Source organism: Chaetodon trifascialis, chromosome 19 (genome assembly GCF_039877785.1).
Source record: "Chaetodon trifascialis isolate fChaTrf1 chromosome 19, fChaTrf1.hap1, whole genome shotgun sequence".
Lineage (NCBI taxonomy): Eukaryota > Metazoa > Chordata > Actinopteri > Chaetodontiformes > Chaetodontidae > Chaetodon > Chaetodon trifascialis.
In genome coordinates this window covers 6,156,307-6,183,206 of record NC_092074.1, presented here as the reverse complement: position 1 = coordinate 6,183,206, position 26,900 = coordinate 6,156,307, and the positions used below count along the sequence as shown (strand labels likewise).

At 41.8% G+C, this 26,900-nt stretch overlaps 1 protein-coding gene across 1 annotated transcript in view; it reads left to right on the top strand.

Moving 5' to 3' along the window:
* Positions 1-26,900, top strand: part of disp1 (dispatched homolog 1 (Drosophila)) — an 80,455-nt gene that overhangs the window by 743 nt on the left and 52,812 nt on the right. Inside the window, exons 2-3 of the mRNA XM_070986822.1 lie at positions 1,484-1,570; positions 24,310-24,387. The gene's annotated coding sequence lies outside the window, so the exon portion shown is untranslated. The remainder of the gene's footprint in view (positions 1-1,483; positions 1,571-24,309; positions 24,388-26,900) is intronic.

Below are 26,900 nucleotides of genomic sequence, written 5' to 3'. Positions count from 1 at the left end.
GGTCTGCTCTCCTGCTATGTTGTTCCGGAAAATGTTCGCTGGCTGGAAACGGAGCCTGCTCTCAACCCAGTTGCTCAACTCATGTATTTGAACACCTGCTTGTGGGAGCAGGAGTTGTTTGCAGAGGAGGGAAGTCCACTTTCATTGTCAGTCAACTCTATCTGACTTCTGCTGTTATGTATGCGTCCAGTCATTGAACACCTCAGCGCTGCTTTCTTAGTGTATTTTCAGTCTCAAAGAAAATGGCTATCTTGACCTCTTGTTCACTTTTGTCTCACACCATTATTTTCTCCTGTTGTAAGAGAAACCAGTCTCTTACAGAATATGTGCTGCTTGCCTCCAAACACTCAAGAATCAGCTCCTGTGTATACAACATTTACACATCCCCAGGCTACTGTAGAGGTTACACTGCATTGAAGTCAATATTTGTGATTCATGCACTTGAAGTCTCAATCAAACTTCATGGCAGTCAAGTTAACTTCAGATTGTATTTAGAAGAGGACGAATGGCTTATCAATTGAAAGAGTTAAAGGGTCTTTAATACCATATGCATATGGACTGGTTACTATGCTCTGTGTCAGTCGCCTGTGGCAAAAGTGTTTCTCTCACGAGCATTACTAACTAATCCTCTTCTTATAGCTTCTCAGCATCATATGAACGTGACCAGCAGCTCTTGAGCCAAATACCTCTTTAGATGAGAGGCAAAGAGCACTGGGTCAGTGGGGTGGACTGAGGGAAGGTTTCAGCAGGAATGCTGTGTTGAAGCCCTGGGCGTCAATCACTAATTGTTGACACTTGTTAGTGAGTGACCTCCAGTCAGTGTCGCTGCAGCTTTCTTCTGAGAGAACCCCACACAGCCCCACACTATCGATTAACCAATGAGGTGCTTGCTGTTATTTGGTTTTTAGAGAGTTCTTCAGGTTGGTCTGAGAGAAGCATTCTGTCGATGTCGAGCTTCAGAGACTGTTTTAGTTTGTGAGTAAGGTTATGATTTGCAGTCTTTTTGTTCATCAGCATTATAGTGCATTGTATTTCCCTCCTGTTTGGAATTAAAGTTGCCACAAAACCTTACTTTATTAACCAGGGTATCAGTAAGCATTGGGTGCTAAATGGAGCTTTTGTAACATTTTCCAGATGTGAAGAGAAGTGTCATCATAGGTAATGTCTACTCCTGTTTCTGATGAAGATGCAAAGGTGATAGTGTGACATGCAGCAGATGTCCAGCCTCATCCCATCAGTGCAAGTGACCCCACGCGCTTGTTAGCATTCGCTTTTCTGGAAGTGGAGTTCTTTACAGGCCCATCAAAGCGTTTTTATTCTGAAATGTTTTCTCAGGCCAGGTGTTTCTGCTGTGTTTCTAACAGGCAACATGTGATAAATGTCATTTTCTGTGGATCTACAGTTCGTGGGAGAAATATTTAATCTGCTGGGGAATGTTTCTCTGTTTTTTTTCACTGATTTGTTCATGTTTTTCTCTTATCAGAGGTTCCTGGAGGCTGCCAGGCGAGATCAGCGCATTGCTGTCGGAAACAAGGAAACACAAGCACAGAGCTCATCAGAAGAATTTACAGTAAGCATTTGGAACATGTTCAACATCTTTCGAGCCTGTATCCCTATCTGGCATGCAGTTTATACACACACACACTCACACACACGCTGCCCAAGACCAATGAAGATGCTTTATCCATGTTTTTCCACAATGAGCGAGAGCATCATAATAGCTTACATTAGCAAAATGCTGTATGCATTTGTCACTTAACAGCAGTATACTTTACCTGAATTTTGCTGGTGATATTCTGATATTTGTAGGGAAAAGTAGAGTTTTTTTTCTGTCATCATGCCATCTATTTATACTGTCATCCCTCAAACTGGGCAGGCTGTCCTCTCTCTTTGTGATCCTTTTGTAGCTGCATGCATGATTCAGAAAAGGCCACTAGGGGACAGTCTTATGCTTGCTATTCCCCAAGATCAGGCCTGCACAGTGGCTTTCCTGTTGTGTCTCATGTTTGATGTATATTTAAAGTGTGTGTATTATTATATATGTGTCAGTGAGTAGTTTAGCAGAGTGTATTTGTGTAATAATTATCTCAGTACTGCTCAGTTTTCTCTGGAATATGGATCTATTGTGATTCACTGCTTTTTATGCCTCCATACCAGCAACAGCTGTGGCCAGAAGCATTATGTTTTCAACGCCATAACTCAGGAACTGAAAGGGAGATTGTGACCATTTTTCACATTTTGTCAGATACTGAGTTGGTGACATTAGTCTGTGCTGATTATAGAGATCTTCTGTCTGACAGGTTGAAGATGTGGGTGAAGAATCAGTGTTTTACGATCTGTAGCTTCTTTGCAGCAGCATCCATATTTGAAGCAGTGTAGGTCATCTTCATTGGTTTTGATGATATTGATCTTCAGGTTGTGGTTGTTTCACCATGTGATGAAGCTCTCTACCAGTCCTCTGTAAAGATAATATCTAAGTGAAGACAGCATGTTTCTCACTGAGAAGTATTTGTTGGAATCATACATGTCTACACAGTGCTAAAAACACACTTAGTACCTTTTTTATTAACTTCCTTGAAAGTCTTCATGACTATATGACATGAGTCTGGACAGACATGGATGTAAACTGCAACTTGACTGGTTGGCAGAAGAATACTATGGTGCCCTATGGTGTAATACCGTATAAGGCTCTAGAGCCTGTTCTCAGAGCAGTTTTCTGTTCAGTTTTTGCAATTTCAAGAGAAACTGCAATCAAGCATGGAGCCAAGTCTGTCCTACTGATTTGAACAGATAAATGTGTCCCACTCTTTTCAGTGTGTCATTTACTTTTAACTCAATCCCCTCAGCTCTCTTTACTTTCCTCCCTCCCTATTAACCCTCACCATCTCTGTCATCTTGTTATATCTGTACCCCCCCCCCCTTCTAAATTTCTCTGAATCCCTCCATCCTGGTCTCCCTGCCCTCATGAACAACTGGCTGGGACAGCTGGCTTTAACAGCTGCTTGCTGTCTCATTTTTGGCCCATCTCCATCTGGGCAATTTTTCCATAGTATTGTCTTTTTGCCAGCCTCTCTGTTTCTAAATCAGTCTTTATGCTGTCTTTGTGCCACCTTTCAGTTTGCCTAAACCAAAGTCCAGAGGTTTATAGAGTAGTTTTTTTGACATTGATGATGCCTCTGTTGGTAGAATACTATCCTCGTCCTCGGAAAAAGCTCATCATTTGTATCTTTGGACTTTGCCAGTAACATTTTACAAAATTGCTGATTTTCTGCATCAGCATCTGTTGTGTGTCGTCCTTTGTTTTCTTTTGCTCTATTTACCACCACTGCCTTCTGCTGACGACACCAGCATTCATCTCCATTGCCTCAGAATGAATCCCATGTGTCATCTGTGCTTTAATGGCCTGGTCTGAATCGTCTTTTGTCCATCTGCTGATAATATGCTGTAATCTTTCCAGATTGTACTCGTTGGCATTTAGATGAGGGGAATATTCCCTGAGCAACGGCAGTAAAGGAAAGTGAGGTCATGCTCGGACAATCTGAAAAGTTGTTAGACTTGGAAAAATAGGCAATAGATTGCAGGTCTGCACCTGCATCAGGACATCAGATATCCATATCAAGGGCCTCATCGATGGATAAATTCAAACCGACCATAACTCTCACTATAAATCACCTCAAACTATCCTTGTAGTTGATGGATTGAGCCATCAAATGACCTGAGTGACCTTCTGTCCTGTTGCTAATGTGCAGTTGTTGGTATTGTAATTTATCTAGCAATGCTATGAGCTGTGTCCTGTGCTTTTTTTTGTCTCCTCGGGGTGGCACAGGGGTAGTCAGGCCGGGAGTCGCTTGCTGCTGGAGGCCTGATTGCACACTTGCGGTCTATAATTCAAACTGTTGCGCTGCGTCTTTGATGTTGAGCTGAAGAATGGAGACACTGGTGGATCTTGTGGACCCCCGTGGCACCAGTATGGCTAATCTCTGTCTGTCTTTGTAGAGACTTCCAACTGCTACACAGCATGGATTTGTATCTTTTGCTGCTGGCAGGCTGGCTGGCCAGATCCACTGAAGATTTCCGAGAGAGATGTTCTCCCAGCCCTGAGGAGACAAAGCCTTTCACTATCAGGCCTGTCAGGGGCACGGATTTACATTAGTCTGAGATAGATATTTTGCTTTCAGTGGGGATGAAATTCAACCCAGGACTCAAATTTCTAGTCTAGTCTGTGGAAAGATCCTTTTGAAAAGGGCTCTTTTAGCTGTCATTAATCAGTCAAAGGCAAAAGTAAAGTTAGAGGAACAGAAGTGTTGACTGAGAGCAATTCAAGAAACATAAGGAGCTAGTTAATTAAAGGTCCAGTGCATTAGATTTTCAGAGAGTTATTTACAGAATATTCCAGAATTTAAATGTGATGTGTCCAACTATGTTTTCATTGGTGTATAGTCACTTAAAAAAAATAAGAATTGTTGTGTTTTTTTTTTCTTTTAGAACTTACTTTTTATTTGTTTTTAATCACAAACAGTACTTCAAACATTTTAGTCACACGCTTTCTTCTTTTACAACTATAAGTGTCACTTACGCACTGGGTATTGAGCAAAACAAAACAACAACAAACAAACAAAAAAAACACATACAGAAACAGAGCTTAATAGAACTTTCCTCTCAGAGATAGTTAATAACAAAGGATGAAAGTAAAACAAGAGGATTCAGAGGTGTACAAAAATATATATACAATAAATATAGCAGGCCTGCAAGAATAAAAGTTAGTGTCCCCCTCAGACAGCAATAGTGTAAGAGTCTCAATGCAGTTCACAATGACACGATGACCCTAACCCTAACCCCCTAACCCTAACCCACGAGCAGTGCAACAGTTGGAATCTTGTGGTTTTACCTGCTTGAACACCTCTTTGAGAGCATCAAATATTTCCCTCCGAAACAAGCTTAACTTAGGACACTGCCAGAATATATGGGTATGACTGGCATTCACCAACTGGAAAGCCCTGGATCCATCTTGGCTGTTATTTCTGGAGTTCTAAAGAATCTAGTTATTATTTTCCTCTTGAATTCTCTCCATGAGTTTGAGTTTGTGGATAAGTGAGCTTCAGTACATACTTCCTTCCAAGCCTCCTGTGATATCGTCTTGTTCGTCTCCGCCTCCCACACTGTTTTATCTGTAGGATATCGTATGAGTTCATAGATCAAAATATACTGCACAATTTACTAATCATCTTTCTCTCCATTTCCCATTTGAATATCAATGAGAAATTTTTCAATTGGGGAGGGATTTATAACTTTTCCCTACTCTTTGTGGGCCGTGAGGAAAGATCTTAACTGCAGATATCTAAAGAAGTCTATCCTGGGAAGGTCAAATTCATTCTTCAACTGTTCAAAAGTCTTAATATTTTCACCATCAAGCAGCTGATCTAGGTAAGTCAGTCTGTGTTCCGACCATTTCGTAAAATTAATATCTAAGATATTGGGTTTAAAGTTCATAAATCCAATACTTGTTAATGGGGAGATAAGCTTTGGTAATTGTTGTGGTTTTGTTACCTTAGAGTGAGCACTTTATCTCTACAGAGGGGCCAAATCTTCCATGTAGCACAGCCACATTTTTAGTCGCCCAGAATGGGCAAACCAAACACTGGCTCTAGAGAGTGGTTTTCGCCATCACCGTAGATTCTCCGACATGCTTGGAAAGGATGGGTTGAGGCAAGAGGTATTCATTGGTTGCAGTGGTCAGCTTCACCAGTAGATGGCAGTAAATTCTACACTCTGGACCTTTAAGGTGATTTGATTTTCTTAGAGCCACTCACAGCAAAGTGTGCAGCAACATCTCAGTCAAGGTCATGTTGTTTGCAAAGCAGTCTCACCATATGGTCCATTCATAACTGTTGTGGTGCTTTCGGTGGTATCTGGAGTCCTTTCAATATCTCCATGCATGATTGAATAAAGAATGCATCATGACTTAGTACCGAGAAGATGAAAGATTAATGCTGAAATCACATTCAAGGTGTAAAGTTTCACACAGTGTACAGCTTGTGAAACAGCACCTGGCTTTGCATCACATTTGGCTGTAATTTTAGATGCTAAATTAACTTTGCATAAAAATGTAACCTTAAAATGATTAAAGTAATGATATCTTACATCCAGTTGAATGACCTCATGAGAAATGAGATATCATAAGTCAAAGCTTTATGGCATTGCAATTCAAATTTAGTGCAGCTCGTCTGGTTGTGAATTAAATCCAATTATTAAATGAAGAATAAATAGCTGCACTTGTGCCCTTGCATATCACGTTTCCTCAAAGCCAGCAGGTGAAGAGGACAAATAAAGGAGAGGGAGAAAATATGGTTTAGAAGTGAGTTTCACATTGAGTATGAACTAAAAATGCTTTTGTTTTTTTTCCTCTTCAGAATTACTGGCTGACTCTCTAAAATAGTTTTGACTACTGACTTATGATGCTGGATTTATCACCCAACTTATTCCAATACACACGCAGTCACACGGTGTAATTTAGAGGAAATCTACAGGAAATTCAGCATGCAGTCTCCAGCTGCCACATTATCCATTTTATATCTCCTCCTATAAGAATGATTTCACTCTGATCAGATGAAGAACCACAGCTTTCCACTCATGCTTTCAGTCTTTTAAATATCTGAACAACCATTGGATGGATTGGCATGGAATTATATACAGACATTCATGGTCCCCAGAAGATAAATCCCACTGACTGCTGATTCTAGACTTTTCTTTTACTGCCACCAGCAGGTTGACATTTTTGGCTTTTAGTATAATTTATTTACAACTGTTTGATGTATTTCCATGAAATTTGGTGCAGAAATCTAGTGATCCCTTGCTTCTCTTGAGAACTGCCGATAGATTGAAGTGTTTACTCATTGTGGAAATATCTCAGCATGTACCATTTTAGGGTTCCTATGCGTCCTAAGCACCTCGTGTTGTCCTGTCTTCTTCCCAACTTGTTTGAAATGGTTGAATGTTACATTGGTGAGCAGGTTTGGTTTAGTTGCTAAAGTTGACATGGTTCCTAGCTTGTTTGCCAGTCAAAGCTTTAAGGTTTGTGATTGAACTCTGGCTTGGAGCAATGGTTACAAATGTGTATGAGTATTGTGGAATGAGTTGGATAATAAAGAATGGGAAGCTAGGGTCAAAACAAAGAATGGGAGCACAACTATATGTGACTCAAACAGCAGCTAAATACTGGTTAGCAGTATGTATTATAAAATTTGCTAGCATTGTATCATCAAATGCAGTGCGGCATTGTGAAAGTATGTTAAGTAAATGGACCATGACATGATTTTGTGTTAAGCACTAATTAGCAAATGTTAGGATAACAATGCACTAAGATGCCAGTCATAGTGAGCATTATATCTCCTGAACATCAGCATATTAGCACTGTCATTGTGAGCATATTAGCTTGCCGAAATAAGCATTGAGCTCAAAGCACTGATGTGCTGAAGTGCAGCCTCACAGAGCCGCTAGCATGGCTCTAGACTTTTTGGTAGTCTTTCTTTTTGTCTCTCAGAGATATTTGACAGTTAAGATGATCTCTTAGCCAAGATATAGTAGAAGCTGCTCAGGTATGAAGACGTACAAAAGCAAATTCTTAATGCTCAAGCCAGATCCTTCTAAAAACTTCTTGATTACAGAACCCTTCTTTGATTGTAGTTGGCCTTAAGTCTTGGGTGTGTCTCTGGCATGTGGATGATCCCAGCAGGCAAACTTGAGCCTCAGCAGACCGAGGCATGGATCCCATCATGGCATCTTGCAAACCATCCATCACATCAGCTCCTATCTCAGTGTCTTTATGGACCTCGTAATTGAAAGCAGGCTGGCCGATAGGTCATTTGCCTTTTGTGTCCCGGGCTTTAGATTAAAGGAATCAATGGTGCCTGGTGCTCCTTTAAAAAAAGCATATGTGGTATATTACAAGCTCTGACCACTACACACTGCTTTCAGCTATTTGACCTGGAGAGGGCCCTGTGTGGGAAGAAGTGCTCTGAGAAACAACCCCTGTCTCTGTCTTTTGCATCACACGGGACCAGAGCCTTGCCATATCACTGCCTGCGCCACAGCTGTCACTGTTTGTATATTTGATATACTGACGGTTGCCGAAAAGGAACAGGTGTTGCATATTAGTGCCACTATTTTATTCTACCCCCCCCCCCGAAAAAAAAAAAAAGTGGACTGTGGTCAACAGAGTTGTCAGAGAGTATCACTGTAATATAGCAATCTGACTTCTAAACTGAGCTGTGCTCCAAAGTTTTCCTGAGGAAAAGGAAGAGGCACAGAAAGGGAAAATGAATTAATGTGGTTCAGGTGGAGTGACCCCAACGACAGATCAGAAACATCAGAATGTCTTTGAACGTCGACCTTTTTCCGTCCCGCTGTCTCATCTCAGTGAGTTCTATTGGTCTGTATTGAGTTTGTAGGAATATCAAGCACAGATGGAAACTTCTCCATATTTGGTTTGACATTTATGTCCTGTATTTTTGGCAGAAATGGATATTATTCCACAACCTTATCTGATTCTTTTTTTTTTTACACGATCCCTGGACTGAGGCCAGTTTTCCTTTTCTTCATTGCAATACTTAGCCTAAATCTCAACTGCCCACATGATGTGTCTACATTACTGACTGCGTGACTTAATTATTTTTTTTTTTAAGTCTCCTTGTGCTTTTCTAACGTAATACCAGTAGCTTAACCAAATAGTTATTTCATTATGGGCCATCACTCACATATCAGATTATCATATTCCGCTTGATTTTTGTTTTTATGCGTTGATTTTCTAAACGACACATTTTGAATCCTTTGCCACGCCTCGGCCTGCGAAACACCGTTTGGCTTCCATCACCTTATCAGTCTTGGGTTGTGTGAGACAGAGAGTGTAAGCTAGTGTGTTGCTTCACTGCGTCTTTCCTTGGTTGTTTAGCTCCTCAGACAAATCCTCATGGACAGGGCTCTGGTTCCCCCCACAGAGAACAGCCTCATTAGGATTTGTTGCACAAACTGGAGAATGTTGACTGGCTGAGGGAGCAACAACGCCTTCCCTCCAAGGGACACATGTTCCTCGCTGCGGCCTGACCCTGTAGCTCTGGGCCTTGTCGAATCATATTTGGCTCAAATGCCTCCCAGTCAGGGGCTCAGTTTCCCCCCTGGACCAACCTTATCCTTCCTCACTGAGGCCTGTATGCAAAACGGAGCTTAAGGTTTTAATAAATGGCCAGCTTGTTGAGGCAACATAGAGCACTGATGTTGCCATCACGAGGTGTGGAGTTTGGTGAATATCGCACCCTGCACAGTGACTGTTAGGGTGCTAATGTAGTGAATCAAGGCTTAGAGAGCAAACTGCACTCAAGCAAACTATTCAGTCTGCAGAGTCAAGTGGCTCACTATGGTTATTTTTAGGGCTGCACTTTACACCTGGAATACACATCAAAACAGGGAGGGATCCATTCAGTTGCACCATTTGCACTCATAAAGATTGTAGTACTACAATTTAAAATCAAATCAAAAAGCCTTTACATGGTTGCATAAACGTCTCATTTTGAAAATAGTGCTGTTGTGCATATATGCATGAAGTGTTTATTGAATTACAGGTAAATGTGCATTTAACCATTTGATAATAAAGCATTAGAAAAGATTAAGATTAGAAAGATTAGAAAAGATAGGCATTGCACCGTTTTAAGGATACAAGCGTGTCAGGCTACGTCATGATGTGCCTTTGTAGGAGTCAAGTAAAGCTTTTCAATTACTCAGACAAACCACTCAATCTGCTTTATAGGGGGCGTTCTGTTTATCACCTCCTCTCTCAGCCAGATGCAATATCATTGTCATTCATGTTTGCCATTGACAGTCAGGATCTGATGAAAAAGGGTGCGTAGTTAATGAATTGGCAGACTGTAGCAGTCAGCCAATCTGGACACTGTAGATGAACAGTGTCACCTTCACCTTGGATTAGCAAATGGGCAAAAACAGAAGATTGACACGAGAGTTACCAGAACCAATATCATGGAAAAAAAATCAGATGTTGTGCATTAGACATGAGTTTGTCATCCACAGTGGGAGAACAAAGGAACAAAGCTCTTGATTGTCAGAATCAAGAGCTTCAGAATGGCTGAATCATTCTCATCTCTTCCAGCTCAGCTTTCTGTCTCTTGCCCTTTTCCATGTCTGTCTCTCACTTTGACTCCCACGACCTTCCTGTGTCTCACAATACCGAGAGGATATCATGAAGGTGTCTTGCTCTCTGTCAGCCCATTAGTGTTGAATGTCTGAAAGGGCTCGCCCCCATAGGATCCCATGTGAGCCAATGTTGAGTAAAGCTTGACATATGGAATATGCTACTTTCCACTAAGTCTCACTGACTCAGTCACTTAATGTTGTTGATCCTTTTTCCTCCAAAAAGGAAGAAAAATAAAAAAAACTTTCAAGTACATTTTTCAACACATCCTATTATGCTGTCACTTTTGATTTATTGATGAGGAAAGTAATTTCCTGATGGATTTTCTATGATTTTACATCATGTGGAAAAAGACTGGACAAAGGATAAACAGTGCGCACATTAATAACCATAACTCTGACCAAAGTCGAGTGATGGCATGTTTTACTGCATTGAGTAATAGATGTTGGCATGTAAACTATGATTTTGTTGATGGACAAATTTTGGTGCTATATTCATTCATCGCCATTGATTAATTGATGAGTTTTCCTCTTTTCTCTTGAAGTAGTGGCTCACTGTGCAAAGTAGAGATCGACTGATATAGATTTTTCAGAGCCGATACCGATACCGATTATTAATAATCAAGGAAAACCAATAGCCGATATTTAGAACCGATATTCGTTTGCAGCAAAAATTAAAATTTAGAGTAACACCTGGGATTAGAATGAATACAGTATACTGTTTGTTTTGTGTACACTGAAAAAAAGACCTTAATTTTTTGTAAAATAATACAAACACAAAATCGATTCCAATTGAAATGCCTTTAAGTTTAATTATTTTTAAAACAAAAAGTGCAGGGGCCTTCCAGCAGCATTTCTTAAAACTCACTCAAATGAATGAATAAATAAAATAGCTCCCTGGATTTTTGAAACCTCAACAAAATAAACTGAACTGTTCTGAAATTTGGGTGTGAATTATTACTCCCTATTCAGTAGCAGCAGACATGCCAGCACCACAGTTTTCATATCTTTGAGCTTGGAAAAACGTTTCATTACACACGTGAGTTGTAGACGCGACGGTAAATTTATTGATTGAAAATAGAACACACTGAGAATAATCTCCTCGACGTGTGCTCTCTGCCTGACTCATATCTTTACGAGTGACAGGCAAAAAGATGATCATTTAACACCGGTCGTTAAGTTGCTGCATCACAGTGTAGTGAGAGCATGAGCGCTGAGGGAGAGGCGACTGGAAACAAACAAGGACATGTTAGCGTGCAGTACTGCTAAACTTATAGGCTATAATCACCTCCGGTGTTGTTTATTGATAAACCAGGAGCCGCCCCATGGCCCACGCCCCATCTTTTTTTGTTTTTTGTTTTTTTTGGTGCGTGACACTGTTTATCTTGCAAAGTCGTATGCTTGATGTGATTAGACATGTAGGTCGGTGAAATGTCAACTCTGGGCTTGTATATCATCACTGAAATTGATCATAAGGTTGTGGTATTTTTAAAACTTCATTATAGAGGGTATTTATTGCAACTTTGACTAACTCTGTTGCCTTGGATCACCGGAGCAGTCGTCTGCTTCTCCTTGTCTGTGGCACTGCGTGTAGAGGCTTCAGTGTTGATTGGTTGTCACTGACTCACTTGTGCCATGTAGCCAATCAGTGAGGGCTGTGGGCGGGACATTGCCAAGAATGGTGACTTCAGGCGGAGAGACGGCTGCATCCGAGCCAAAGGAGCGCGTTTTAAAATACATTAATTAATTTTATTGGTTATCGGTGGAAAAAATGGCCAATGCTGATTATCGAAAAAATGCTGAGTAATGGCCGATGTTATCAGCCAGGCCGATAATTGGTTGATTCCCTAGTGCAAAGCAGAGTGAGATGGCACAGTGAGCGTGCACATGGCGTGGAAACTGATGTTTAATGATACTGTGGCCAGAAGCGTGACCCACATGTGTGGAGCGGTTAGCAGTTACATTATTAGGGGTTATGGTCGGGGATGGGATTATTTGTGACCAAACAAATCATCACTTTTGTTTCCAAGGCAGTACGCTTTGCACAGCAAAGATCTGGCAACATGTACTGAACTGTCACTTAAATAAAGGAAATGAAAACGTGGCTCCAGTCAGACTACGATGAAACATGTTTCGATAATGCTTTGCTGTTGTTCCGGGATAATTAGTCAGGAGGGGAACTCCGCTTGGTAAAGTCACAGAAATGGCAGAGCACAGAGCTGCTCCTCACCATTGACCTTCTTTAAGCTGATTGACAGGACAAGTCCAAATTCCCCCACTACTTTACACCAAATTGCACCTCAATGCTTAATCATGACTAACAAGCACCTGACTGTGCCAGTCCGCCCTCTCAGTGGATTCAGATCACCTCATGGCAAGTCACCAAGATATTAAAGCAGTGCTGGTGGAGGAAAAAGAAAAGTGTGTGTGACTAATCTGTATATCATCCTGTGTTACCACCCATATTGGCAAATAGTGAAGGAAAGAAAGGTTTGGAAATGAGGAATTTATACGATCAGACAGTCCCCCGTGCCCTTTCAACTTATTGGCCCTGAGGCACGATGACTGAGTGTTTAGGAAAACTACAAAACTGATATTTTGACATTTTTGTTCTTCTGAAAGTCTTTCTGTTCTGAAAATGCCACTTCCCCAATGACCTTCTCTCTGAAACCTTTGTCATTACTCAATCTCCTCACACAACGTCTGCATTATGCGACTGAACCCTTTGCTCCCAGCCCCCTGATTCAATTTTCTGACACTGTAGAGACCCATAATACCTGAGAATGTGCCCTGTGACAGAGCTGAGAGGCAGCACGGATGGAAAACCGGTCCTTAATAATCACAGATGGAGAACTGGCTTATCCAAACCCCTACAGGGCAAAACTTTTTCCTCCTCTGGCTTCTTTGATCACTGCTGGGACATTGGTACTTTCAACAAGTTGTTTGCCATGAAATTTTGCTTTACCTCATGCTCTCTATGCTGCTTCTCCAGGAACAATGATTTCCAAAGGCGGACTTTACCATTAGGAAAGTTAAGCAACTGCCTTGGGTCCCAGTTAAAAGGGGCCCTTAACAGCAATACATTTTAATTATGTTTAGATGTAAAATTATGTCGCTATTCTAATTTGTGTCTATCCTGTTAAAAAAGGAGACTGGTGGTGGAAAGACTGAGATCTAGAAGTACTCCACTACAAGTCAGAAGTTTTCCATTTAAAGTTAACTTGCTATGTGTTATTATTAGTGCTGTCAATCGATTAAAATATTTAATCAAGATTAATGTCATGAATGTCATAGTTAACTCGCGATTAATTGCACATTTTTATCAATTCTAAATGTCCCATTAATTACCATTTTAATACTCAAATGTTTTTTATTTGAAAACAACAATGTGTAGTGTTATATTTCACACTAACATTCTCACTTTAAGCAGTCATTCACATTTGAATGAATCAAATCTCACACAATTTAACACTGTCAATAAACAGATGACAAAAAAAGAAATACTTGGTTACAAAAAAGCCTCTTCAACAACGCTTTCTAAGGGATCAAAACAGGGTGATACAGAATAAAGTTACAAAGTGCACATCATTGTAAACTAGGATTCAGCCTATAGTGCAGTTAAACCATGGCTTAAACTTTCCTTTCTTAAGTTTCCTCTGATCATAACAGCATCCATATGTCTCTGTCGAAAGCCATCCATTGTTGCCTGGTTTTGACAAGGAGGCGGCAGAGAATTCGCATTAGCCGTGTGTTTGGCCATCAAGTGGTATTTCAGACTGGATGTGCTGCGGTGATAATTCAGTTCACACCGACAATACACACAGATAACTTTGGTCTTGTCAGTCTGGCAACTTTTTGAAACTAAACTTTCCATTCAGAATCTTGTTCACATCCATTTCGGTGTTTCGCGCCTGACATCCATACAAACCGGTAGCCTACTCTTTTACAGCTAGCAAGCAGGCGAGACCAAACATGTGCGTGGGGCATGCCTATTGTTTTGTTTCCGGTTTACAATCGGATCCTGTAGTTTTTCTTATGTTACTAGCAGTGATCACAGTTTGTAAAAAAACTACAAGTTCACTAGTTCACAAAGAGCGTTAATCTCGCAGTAAAAAAATGATGCCATTAAAATTGATTTGCGTTAAGGCGTTAATAACGTGATATTTTTGACAGCACTAGTTATTATTATGCTTTGCAGATTCAGATTTTACACACAAAATGCAGTATATGATAAACACAATAAGAAGATTATTACAGATTAAATTATCCAGCAGTGAATGAAGTAGTTAAAAGAAAAAGAAAAGCCAACTACTTTTTGAATTCAGGACTTTTACTGTTAATGCAGTAATTTCACAGTGTGGTATTAAGTTTTCTCATTTAGAGAAAAGTGTGAAAATATGGCATGACAGGCCCTGTGCCTGACTTTTCCTAAGGCCCCTGAATATCTAAATCCACCTCTGATGATCTGATGAACTCATGGCTTGGTGAGGCCTGCTGTATCAGCTGCTACACTGAAGTCAGATCTTCACTACATTTATATAGATTTTAAGCTTGTGTGATAATTACCTCATGGGAACAAAATGTAGCTGATGTACAATATGAGTAAAACATTTCCTGTTGGGTGGAGTTCAGCTTTGTTCGGTGGTCACTGTCATGAAGCTCAGAGTAGGGTGTGCTCCTGACGCCGTCATCATCAATGTACAGTAGATGGCCACTTAAGGAGAAAATGCACAGATTTAGTCCTTCCTCTGACACATGTCTCTCTCTCACTCTGTCTTTCTCCTCTTCCTCGGCTATATTCTCCTGAAAGGCGTCCAGGAGTCTGAAACCTTAATTCAATAAGAGATAAATTGGAAAAATGTGCAAATGTAAGGCATATCTTGGGCTCGCCGACCAGAGGAAGATTTTGTGAGTGCATTTCATGCTCCCCTTTTCAACTCAACTGCCCTCTTCCCTCCTTCATTTTCTCTCTATGTGTGCTGTAAATCGTCCCTGGGTTCCATCTGCTTTCTTGCCGTAGAACACTTAAGAGACTGTTCGTTAGACTGACACAAACCAGAGAGGGTCTGCAAGGGTGGGAAGGTGCTCCCAGGGAGGGGTGAGCGAAGGCAGGGAGAAAGAGAGCAATCTTGGCCCTGGCCCAGGACACTGACTCTGGAGGGGCTGTTGTTTGGGTCACACTGCAGAGCTGGATGGATAGGTACAGATGGAGTGATAGATGGAGGAGGGCTGTGGCAGAGGGTCAGCCCAATCCACTTCTTTTGTTTCTGCTGCCAAGCAGAGCGATTTAACGTGCCTCCCTCCCTCTCTGTCTCCGCATGCCTCTCCGGGGAGAGGATCGCTGTGACTGTATATTCAACGTCACTAGTAATATATTGATCAGTGGAAACTTTATTTCTCAATAGAAAAGGTTTCCTAACATTGAGAAGCCCGGCTCCATAGCGCTCTGCCTTTTGACATCCTCATCTTCATCTTATCTCACATTGTCCTCCCTTTCCTCCGAAGTTCTGGAGATCTGCAGCCAGGATTTCAGAGGTTGTTTAGTGATTTAACTGTGTTTCATTTTAGTAACCTTGATTTTCATGTTTAGCTTTGTTAGACCCTTTGCTTTTTTAGCCTGTGTGTGTGAAGAATCATATGTTTTTCTTTCTCCACCAGCAGGTCTGCCCTCTTCCACGTGGGTTAAAACAGACAAAAACCATGTTCACTACACAGCATGCCAGTTTGATAAAGTTCTTTGGACCACACCTGCATAAAAAAAAAAATAACATACTGTATAGCACATGTATGGTACATGTCAACATTACTGAACAACAGCAGCATTTGGCTTGCGTTTCCATTGGCAGTGTCTTTTGGAGCGGAGCGGGGCGTGGAGCAGACTGAATAGGAGCAATACCTCAAAGCCTTTTTGATACAATATTTCACTAATGCTCGTTTTGTTCTGGGATCTTGGTGGATGCTGCAGCTCTATGAACCGAGCAGCACTGGCTGACTGTGACCCTGGAAAATCTCAGGTTAGGGCCTGTGGGGGCTGAGGGTTCTGGCAAAGCTGCCTGCCTGGCTTCTGTGTTCGGGTATATTTACTAATGGCACTCACTGGGGTGTTGGCAACTCCTCAATCCCCCCTATGTGGTCTCTGTGGTCCACACTGCATGATGGTGTTGGGTAGAGGCAGGATGTATGTAGCTGCTTTTAACACAGGCCTGAGGTCAGAGAACTTAAGCTCTCCACTTCCATTCATTTCTTCCTTTTATTGCAGTTTCTCCATGTTCGCTTCCTCCAATCCCTTATTTTCAACCAAGGAGCAACTGACAATTATTTTCAGCATTAATTAGTCTATCAGTTATTTTCTCAATAAATTGATTTTGCTTTGTGTGACCAACAGTCCAAAACCCAAACATCTTCAATTCAGATGTTCAGAAAAGAAAAAACATATTCGACGAGTTGCATTGACTGTTTTAAAGCTTTGTCTGTTGTCAGACGTCCTGGTCATAGTTTAGCTTCAGTTATGTTCAGTTGCCTGTGTCAGCTGCTCATGTGCGTCATTAGTATGAAGTGAAGAGTAAATGTGTCTCATGGCATGAGGAAACAAGTTATAAAATCACACTGTGAGCATATAAATGTACATGAACAAAGCAAAGCACCAGTATTAAGAAGTAGTAATAGTAGTAGTATTTGTAGCAGCGGCAGCACATCGTCAATTTCAAGTTAATTAAAGCAGTCGTTCATATATAAGAGAGCCTTTGTATGTTTCTTAACTTAACACCAGTTAGCTGTTCCTTTTGTCTTAAGAAACCCAGGCCTATTAGGACATGTGGCTTGAAGCCAGACACCCCCCTCTCTCTGAAAGCATGAGGGCCCATACATGTACAGATGAATGCACACAACTCTTGGCGAGTCTTACATCACTCTGTAGGACTCTGCTCCTGATCGTCCCTGGCTGCCAGCGCAGACATGAGTCCTCTCACAGGACGAGACATCAGACTGTTCCTCCTGATGCCTCCACAGTAACACTGCTGTCTTTCTGCCTCTTGCACACTCTGTCTTTCTAAACAGCTCGCCTATAGCTGACAAGGTATGCAGAGGAAGGAAAGTGACAAGCTTTGAAGATGAGCTTGTAAAAACTAAACTGTACACTCTGCCAAATACAGATTATTCGATTGATTATGATTATTTCTAAAAAGGTGTGGATATGTGCATCAATGGCTGTCCAGAGTTATCCATTAAAGTAGATACTACACATTGAGGTAATGCTCACAGTCCACTATTTAGTCATATACAGTCCTAATATACTATTGTATATTATACTATTATTACTGCTGTTAGTTGTAGCCCAACCAATACTTGATATCTGAGGGCAATACTAGTATCAATATTTGTGAATTAAAAAAAATCCAATAATTATATAGAAGCCTTTCCTTTTGTAATTGCAAATTTTGCAAACTGCAAATCTTCATATCAGCCAATACCACATGGATATTTGTATCTGTAATCATCTAATATTTGTCATTCATCATTAGTTAAGAATTTCTTCTTTTCTAAGAAAAATTTAGATTGAAACATGTCAGAAATCTTAGCTAAAATATTTGTTTCAGTTATTCCATAAACTCAGGTGACATCTAGGTTTTTGAACTGTTGGTCAGATAAAACAAAAGCTATGAAAGTTGAAACATTTTTTTTTTTTCATGGATTTGATATTATACATGTGTCCATGTGTCAAGTCATTTTATAATGCCTGCTCTTGCCAGCATTTTTTTTTTTTTTTTTTTAAAGCATGCTCAATATTTTCTCTAATCCAGTGGTGTGTGTGTGTGTTCCTCTTTGCGGTGTCGTTATAACTGCCATTATCAGAGCGTGTTTGTGCACTGAGGTGGAAAACAGAATGAAAAGTCCGGAGAAAAGTCCTGCTTCACCTGGTTTATATGTAACCACAGGCAAATTACTCTTTACAAGAGCCTCAGAGAAGTAGTATTATGTTACTGATGTTGGAGTATAATCCCGCTGACAGATTGTATGTAGAAATACTGTTTGCTCTCTTGCGACTCAGAGTGCAGTTGGGTCTGGTCTGTGTCAGCTGTCATCAGTGCTCTGGCAGGTCGGACCTGAGCTGTGCCATCCCTTCTGTTACCGTGTGCACAACAGGTTTATAGACCTCTGGAGGCTCTGTGCTACAGTCAGGCCTGCTGCTGCGTTTGGTGGACTTAATTGTGATCTGTGGTCTTTTTGTCTCTGGGGTCAGTCATTCTCATTACTGGATGACTGTGGTTCAGGTTAATGTTGTGATTACCCTTGCATGTCATGGATCGCTGGATTTTTTTTTAGTCACATCATTTTAAATCTGATTTATAACTCACCCCTTCTCCCATCTGTGCTGTCCAGTGAGAGACCATCTGAAAATATGATAAATGGATAGGTGCAGATTTAGATTTTTGGAGCCAACGCAGACACCACAAACTCGTTTTCATATTCACTATAAGCAGGCATGGGCTTAGATGTTGAATGCACATCTGTGTCTTGTTTGAGTGTGTACACTTTCCAGAATACTAAAGCATAATGGATTTACTATTAGTTGAATTTTACTTAATAGTTTAATAACAGGGAGTTATTTCTCCTGCTTGTCATGACTTCTTCAAATAATGACTTATTATTGCAAACCTGCTGTCACGCTCACTGCTCCTTCTCATACACTTCCATCACACCCTTCCTCTTTCCATCCTCCCTTATTAGAGAAACAGAACAAGCTTTGTTTTTGTAATAATCACTTGGACCTAAATCACATTTCCAAAGCTTGGAGGTCACAACAACTTCCCCTTTGGGGTTTGATTTAAGTGGCACTTAGGCTCGCTACTGTAGCTAATCACAAGGATTTATAGAGTGCATCACCAAAGGGCCGGAGGACCAAGGAATGTTTGCTGGCACCCTGCTGCAGGTGTTACAAACCTCTTTTCTTTCCTCCTGTCTTTCTTCCCCCTCATCTATTATAGCTGCTGATGGAAGGCAGCTGGAAGACCTTGCTTGTTCTCCACTTGTTGGGTTAAAAGGGGGTTCTGTTGGTGGAACATAATGCTAGCAGACCCCTCCTCCTCCTCCTCCTGTCGCCGGTCACTCCCCAGTCCGGAAAGTCACGTAAAGCTTTCATAATTACATTGATCTTGGGGGGGGCTTTTACGACCTGCTGACGCATTCAATCACATTTCAGCATGGTCCTTGTTAAGGGCTCCTGTGTTTTGCATATTCCAAGTTCATGTCCAACCCTTAGCACTTCTCGTGTTTCTGGTAATTGGGAGTTTTCACATGGCCCTGAAGGAGAGGGGTAAAGGATGGAGGACCTAAGGAAGGGAAGGAGGAGGAAGCAAACAAGAGGGGGAGGGAGCAGCGTGGATGGGCCGAGAGGGGGTTGTTGCTCTATTGAGAGACCGCCAGAAACTCCAGAGGCATGTACTACAAGATCCAGATGTTGTAACCCCTCAACGTACACCCAACCCCATCCTTCTCGTGTCTACTGTATATAACCTCAGAGATGGATTAGATTGCATCGAAGGCGTTGCAGCACTCTTGGACGGCACTTGTGTTCGCACCATTGTCCATGGTGCTTCTCTGTTTTGTTTTCCAGGCTAAATACAGGAAGTCATTATTAGGCTCTGCCTTATCCAAGGAAACATATCTGTTCCCTCCCACCCCTCCCTCCTCCTACCCTCTTTGAATTTCCACCCCATCATGTCTTTGGTCTGGTTTGAGTGAATGCAACAGCGGGCCAGGGCTAATGAGCTTGCTGTGATCTAAGAGCAATGCCATCTATAGGCATTCACTCCAGCCTGTGCCAAATGCCAAACACCTAACCTGGAAATAGAAGGGAAGGGCAAAAGAAAACCTTCACATTACAACCTTGAAGGCCATATTTGGAGAATTTAAATCTGATCATTAGCTGGTTTTGGCAGAAGCGCCCAGGGAAGTCTAGATTATTTGTGACACGAGTGTCAGTCCAGGAAGAAGTAGTCCCAAAATGAATGATTAGGTTAATGAAAGTGAGAGGTGAGATAGGAGGATTGCTCTCGTTCTTAACTCTCACTCACCTTCCCCAGTCCTCTCTTTCCTCCTTATTCCTCCCTCCTCTTCCCCATGCTCCTCTTCACTGAGTAATCTTTGGCATGAGAGGTCAGCGTTGTGTTCCAGCAGGATGACCTTTGGTAATGAGAAAGCAGGTTCGTGGGTGACCTGGAAGCGCTTTGTCCGCCTCTCCTGGGAACACAAACAGTGACGGTACTACGGTACACAGAAACAGCTGCAAGGCCACCGTCTTGTGTGCTCCTGCCTGCTCTGATGCCCATTTGTCATTTCAGTGGAAAAACAGAAATATAAACAAAAGCCAAATCTCCTTGACTGATTCTCCTCAGGTTTCAGGCCACTACCTCCCAACTTTAAGGTTCTATGTAATGTTTCAGAAAATACTGTTGTCTGACAGCTGTTTTATCTGAGAAGTTTTAGAGTTAACTGTGGAAACCATTTTCATGTTAATAATTATTATCACAACACGCATTTCCTCGTGGCTAAGGCCTCAAGCCAATGTCCGTGTTGTCCGATCTTTGAGGCCGGACGAGTGCCCACTTTCCAAAGAACCAGCTCTTTTGTGATCGCTGAAACTCTGCTTCCACATACTTGCTTCTCTCTTTATCTTGGGAAGATTTTTTAGTAGCGCTGGAGTGAGTGATCTGCCCACAAAAGATAGCGGTGACAGGTGTGTATGTGGGTGGACGTGCACTTGCCTGTGCATGTGGGTATTCATCTTTTTACCTTCAGCACTTTGGACAAAGTATTTGAAAAGGCTACAATGAGGTTCTTTCAGATGGCTTTTACAGTTTGTAATGGGATTAAAACTGAGGGCTGACTTGGTTCTGACGTCCATTTATCCCTTTAATTGCCCTATCCTGCCATCATTTTATTTGTCCACGTTACCAAAGCCTGTTTTTGTCTTGCTGTTGCCTTCACGACACTCCCTCCATACGCCACTGCTATCATCACTGCAGATCTCCCATGTTGATATCCCTATGTCATCTGATACAGGCTTCTTTTTTTTTCTGCCTTTTAGAAACCAACTGGTCCCGTATGAGCTCCTGTGTGACTTTCAGAAGCAATTTACATATCTGGCATTAAATCGAACAGCTGAAAAAAGACACAAGTGGAGAGAGGAGCGGGTAGATGCTTCCTGGCTACCATCCATGAAGTACAAAGATGGCTAATCTGCTTGCACAGCCCATTCCATTTCTTTTTTGTCCATGACTTTGGAGTACTTGAGAGAAAGGGCATCCTTCAATGCTCTTTAAAGTACACATAGTGTTTTACTAGCATGTAAATTCATGACATATCATTGACCCGCCTGTGGAAAATATCAGGGAGGGCCAGAGAGAAAGGAGGAATGAGCACAAATGGCAAAGTGCCACAGTAATTCTTGGCATTGATCCCCTATTGAACAAGCAAAGTTTTCTCAAGGCTGCTTGAGTTTGAGTTGATCCCATCGCAGGGAGAGCGTGCTCTGGCTTTTCACGCTTTTCATTTTCTACTTGAAAGCGGCACAGTTACGAGGCTACTTTGATCCCTTACAATTGGGAGAGACCTCCATTAGTGCAGAATGAGACAGTAAGCTCTTTGGAATCCTATAGGCACAAAATAATCTTTGAAAATAATAAAAGAGCAGGGATTAGGACACTTTCAAAGATCGTTGGTGTCTTCAGATGAATTTATCGTCGTGATAGCCAATGATTGGGTGTCGCTCATTGTTCAGACCAAACAAGCGATGAGTGATTGGCTTTCATCCATGTTGAGTCTGATGAGGTCATGGAAAATATAGTTTCACGACTGGCTGAAAGTGTTTCCGTGTATGAATGCTTCATGCCGTTACACGTTCACTACTTGTTATGAATCAGTGGTAAAAATGGTAAAAAGGAAATGGTGAATGTCTCTGTATGACATAGAAACACCAGTGTTTAACATATCTGCAGGACACTGGCTGACCTGGAGCCAGAGGCGCAGGAATAAGCCAGACTTCAGTGCTGTCTTGTCTGTCTGGAGATGGCTCTCACTCAGAGGAAATGAGTCTACGATACACAGGCATTGCTCAAATTCCTCTCCTTGTGTCATTGCCGCTAAAGCAAATAGCGGCTTAGGCGAAAGGATCCTGCCACTGAATCAACAGATTGTTTGTGTCTTCACAGGCTCAAAGGGAACATTTTGTGAATTGTGGAAAGTTAGGAATTTGGGGAGTAGTTCCCTTTTTAGCCAAAGCCTATTATTGTGACACCAGTGATGTGAGTTTTTGATCAGCCCCTTCCATGGAAGAGTGCTGTTTTCAAAGCTTAGTGTCTCTGCCTTTACACCTAAAGTTTTGAAGGGCGTTCTGAATTGGGAGGGAGAATTCTGGACTTGAATCCCCAGCATTTGATTGACTCTCTTGGAAATGAGAGCAGACTGTGACTCCAGCCATTGGATTAATTGGTGCACACATACTTGACCAGTGACATGGGGTAGATGGGGATTGTCTGTGAGATGGTTGTATGCGAATTAATTAGGGTTAATCTGGGTCTGCCTGGGACTAAATCAGCATGGAAGCCCGGGCCTCTCCACTCCAACACACTATTGTTACATGTTTGTAGTGAGCAACGCTGAAGAAATTGGTGGGAGAGAGACTTGGAGCCCTATGATTTAGATTTTTAGGGACCATTCATTCCTTTTAAAACAAACAAACAAACAAACAAACAAACAAACAAACAAAAAGTTGATTAGAAAGTTCATTTGAATAGTCAGAAACATTTTAATGTGTTGTTTGCTATTCAGAATAATGTTATCTTTTACTTCAGTGGGTCTGCATCAGTGACATAAAACCAGATTTGCTTTGTAAAACAGACCACATGGAGCATATGCATGGAACATAGAAAAGGGAACATGTTCTTGATTTAGAAAGTCATTTCATTCCAAGCTTGCATTACATTCTGGCCTTTTAATGCCAAGACACAAACATTATGAGGAATTTGAGCAGTTGTTTCTCCCAGCGCGGCTCTCAGTAGCATGTTGTGTAGGTGTAAATTATTTAATGTTTCTACTTTGAATAACTTCCACACTTTGACTGTTTCAGACAAAGAGGCTGGGGAGAAACTTTGAGCCATTATGTTGAGTGAAACAGGCCCCTCTGACCTGAAGTTGTTACCCTAAATTGGCTAAAAGTCCCTCCTCTCCTCATCTGTCTGTATTTCAACTCCCTCTGTGGCGACCACTCTCTTCATCTTGTCCCTATCGACGCACACCTTGGTAATTGCTGATGCGGACCATATGTGGAGCTTGAATGGCCTTCTGTTCTGTAGAGCCATTAGACAAACTCAAGGACATATTATAACCTTGTTATTACGCTACCTGTGCCTTTCTGGCGTCACGGGCAGGGAAAACTACTTCTTTCATCTCTTATCAAATCTTCTCATCTCCTCTTCGCCTCACCTGTCAAATCATCACCCATAGCATTTCCTGCAAGTGCAGAATAGTCCTCGCTATGATGTGTGAGTGTTGTTCAGTCGCTCTGTAATCTTCACCATGAAGCGACCTCCTTGGGCCTTATTAACAGACTGAGTGGGCCTGGTAGTGCTGTGACCTTTCAGCTGGAGGGTCAGTGTGTTTAAATAGAGGGGGAGAGGACGAAGCAGGTTTAATACATATGTGTGTGTTTGGGTTTTGCTGTTAATGTTTCTTACGTGTGCACTGCAGCCACTCGGCTCTTGGGTCTCCACGAGCACTTTGTGAACACATTCTCAGTCTTCCTCCTCTCCTTCTGTGCCAATTAAAACAATTTCTCTTCCATCACTTGTTTTGCGGGCTCGTCTCTGGAGCTGGAAAGCTTTGAATCGCTCGTTTCCAAAGGATTTTCATGGAAAATTAGCAATAAGTTTTTTTTTTCCTATTTAAGACACAAATGCACCCATTGTGCAAGTCTCGCTTTCTCCATTTGTGCAGCCTCTCCAGTGGAATTCTTTTTTTTTTCAAAGTTGGTCGAGGCCCCAGTCTTGATCCTAATTGGGATCCTAACGTATCCAGAAAAAGACAGCTGAATATGATCTTTGTATGTCTTCACAGATTCACCTGTTCCTGTGAGGGGTTTGAGAGTCTGAACGCATGAATAGATGCAGAGCGTGGTCCATTGTCATCCTACAGGTAAGAAACATGACGCTGTGATCAAACATCGGATGTTGGACAAAGACTGTAATCAGTTCGAGATCCATCCCAACTGCAGAACCGTGAATGAATATAGCTGTGATGATCAGTGTGAGCTGCGTTTGTTGATTTGTGGGTGCAGTTAAGGGAATGGTACATGTCTCTCCTTCTACAAAAGGAAGCAGTCAGCTCACTAACTAGCTGTTTTTTGTGACCCATCCTCAGACCTTAGCATTAGATAACATTGCCCACAAAATGGGTGTAACCCACAGCTAAAACAAGGCTTCTAATTGGTTAAATTCTTTATTTACTGTGAGATTTTTTTCCCCAACACAGCCCTGATTTTGATGTTGCCGCCTGATGTTCTCATGTCAAAAAGCTTTTGAAGAAAGCATTTATCGCAAAGCCAACATAAAGTCATCCCTCCCCTTGGCTCAGTACAGACTAACTTAATGGAGGGAAGTCCGTATCCCTAAATCAGTATCCCTTGATCACAAGCAGCCTAATAAAGAAAACATGTAAGAGAGTTAGGAACCATGCAGTAAAGCCGTTCCTGGTCCTCCTTCTTCCCCCCGTGCCTCTGTCTGACGAGTCCAGACAGGCCTCCGGTAAAAGGTGAGGATGTTTGTTCTTCACCTCGCTACAACTGGGTCAGTGAGCAAGGTAAACGTGTTTACCTACGGCTCACAGCTCCCAGCGCCCTCACAGGCCTGTAGGATGGTTCACACTCCAGGATGAAATACCTTCTGTCAGGAATAATGTCCATTTCTCAGGCGCTTTTTAATGATGCTGTTTTTCAGATATTTGAATGTCTTCTTACGTGTGAATTGAGTGTGATTTTACTCTCAAAACATGCCTGTTGGATGATTTGTGGTTATAGCGGTGTGTTATGGTGTGCTGTTCACAAATTATCCCCACCAAGAAAAATTGTATCAACAGTTCACGGTGAACTGTGTCCCTTTTACCTCCTCCAACACATGACTTCATGTTGAAGTATAAATCTAAACTCTGCATGCTCAGGTAATCACCAGCGCACACACATGCACACACACACACAAAGACACATTTCTCTCTCACCCTCACTCAATCTATCTCTCTGGTTCGCTCTGCCCTGACCTGCTGAAAGGCTTTTCACGGCCATGTCAGTCAGCCAACAACTCTCTCTGTTCAGAGGCTCAGCAGGTTCAAGTTGGACGCCACTGCACTCCCTCCTCATTCCTTCACATTGGCTGCCTTGTCGTGTCAAGATGTACTGCACATAGTTGCGTGTGCACACGCACACACACACACGCCGGCATAAATAGATGCATTCAGTGCATATGAATATGTTTGTAGTTTCATTCCTGTTTGTGTACTTTGTCATGCGTGTGTTAAGGCTCGGCTGCGTAACATGTACGTGCCTGCATTCATTTATTATTGTGTGTGTGTGTAATCATGGGTGAATTTGGAGAATAGTTAGAAAGGAGCAGCTGCGGCTGCTTTGTAACATGGACAGCGTCTGTTGTTGATTCGGCTGAACTGGAGGCTTCAGTGCTGCCCAGCTTCTCCTGCCTGCAGCTGCTGGGAGTCACTCTCTGACAGACCTCAGAGCCTTTGAAAAGCTTTTTTAGAGCCCGAGAGGTAGTAAACTTTGACCTTAGTCCAGGGAAAGTGGAAATCTGCATAGAATAATAGCTAATTAGTACATTTTTCGGTGACGTAGTGCTCAGCAGTGCCTGGCTGTGTTTAGAGTCTCAGCACATTTGAAATAGACTTGAATCATTTTCCTCTGCATGTGTTCTCCCTTCTGAGTGTCATCATTTCCTGCAGGAAATTGTGGTCATAATCAAGTCGACCAAAATTACAGTGATTAACGTAGTGGCAGTGGCACGAAGGAAATAATTGTAGGTAGTTGGAAACGGAGCTAAAAATAATTTGATCAATAAATTACAGTTATGTTAGCAGAATTATTAACTTCACTTTCAATGTAATGCATGAGTCACAATGACTCATTCAGTGAGCTGGTTGGACCCTACAGAGTGTTTATCATTGGTGCAATGCCGGCCATTGGCTACAACGTCTTGCTGTAAGATGTGACGGGCTTACCAGTGCAGAGGAAAACATGCCCCCACCAATGCAACCGTCTGCTTCAGCTAGAGCCTGACTGATCGGCCAATATGCAGGCCAATGATTATTGCAGTTACATTGGCAAACAGAAAATAAAAGCACAAAAATGCTGAAGCTATGTTTGAAGTACTTCAGAAACGGTGATGCCTGGACAGGTTGAGTTTTTTTAACTGCAAAATGTTTTGCTCCACACATATCTTGGTCATATTTTATAAAATCCAAATTTAATGGCTCCTTATCAAAAATGTTTATTGTTAATGTTTAAAGTGTTTTTTTGTATTAACAGTAAAGCCAGTATATCCTTATTGGTTGATCTGTAACTTCAGCTCAGTGCTTTATGTACTGTATATTGGGTGTCCAGCTGTTGATTGTCAAACTTCAAATTTGGGGTGTGCGATATGGCCACA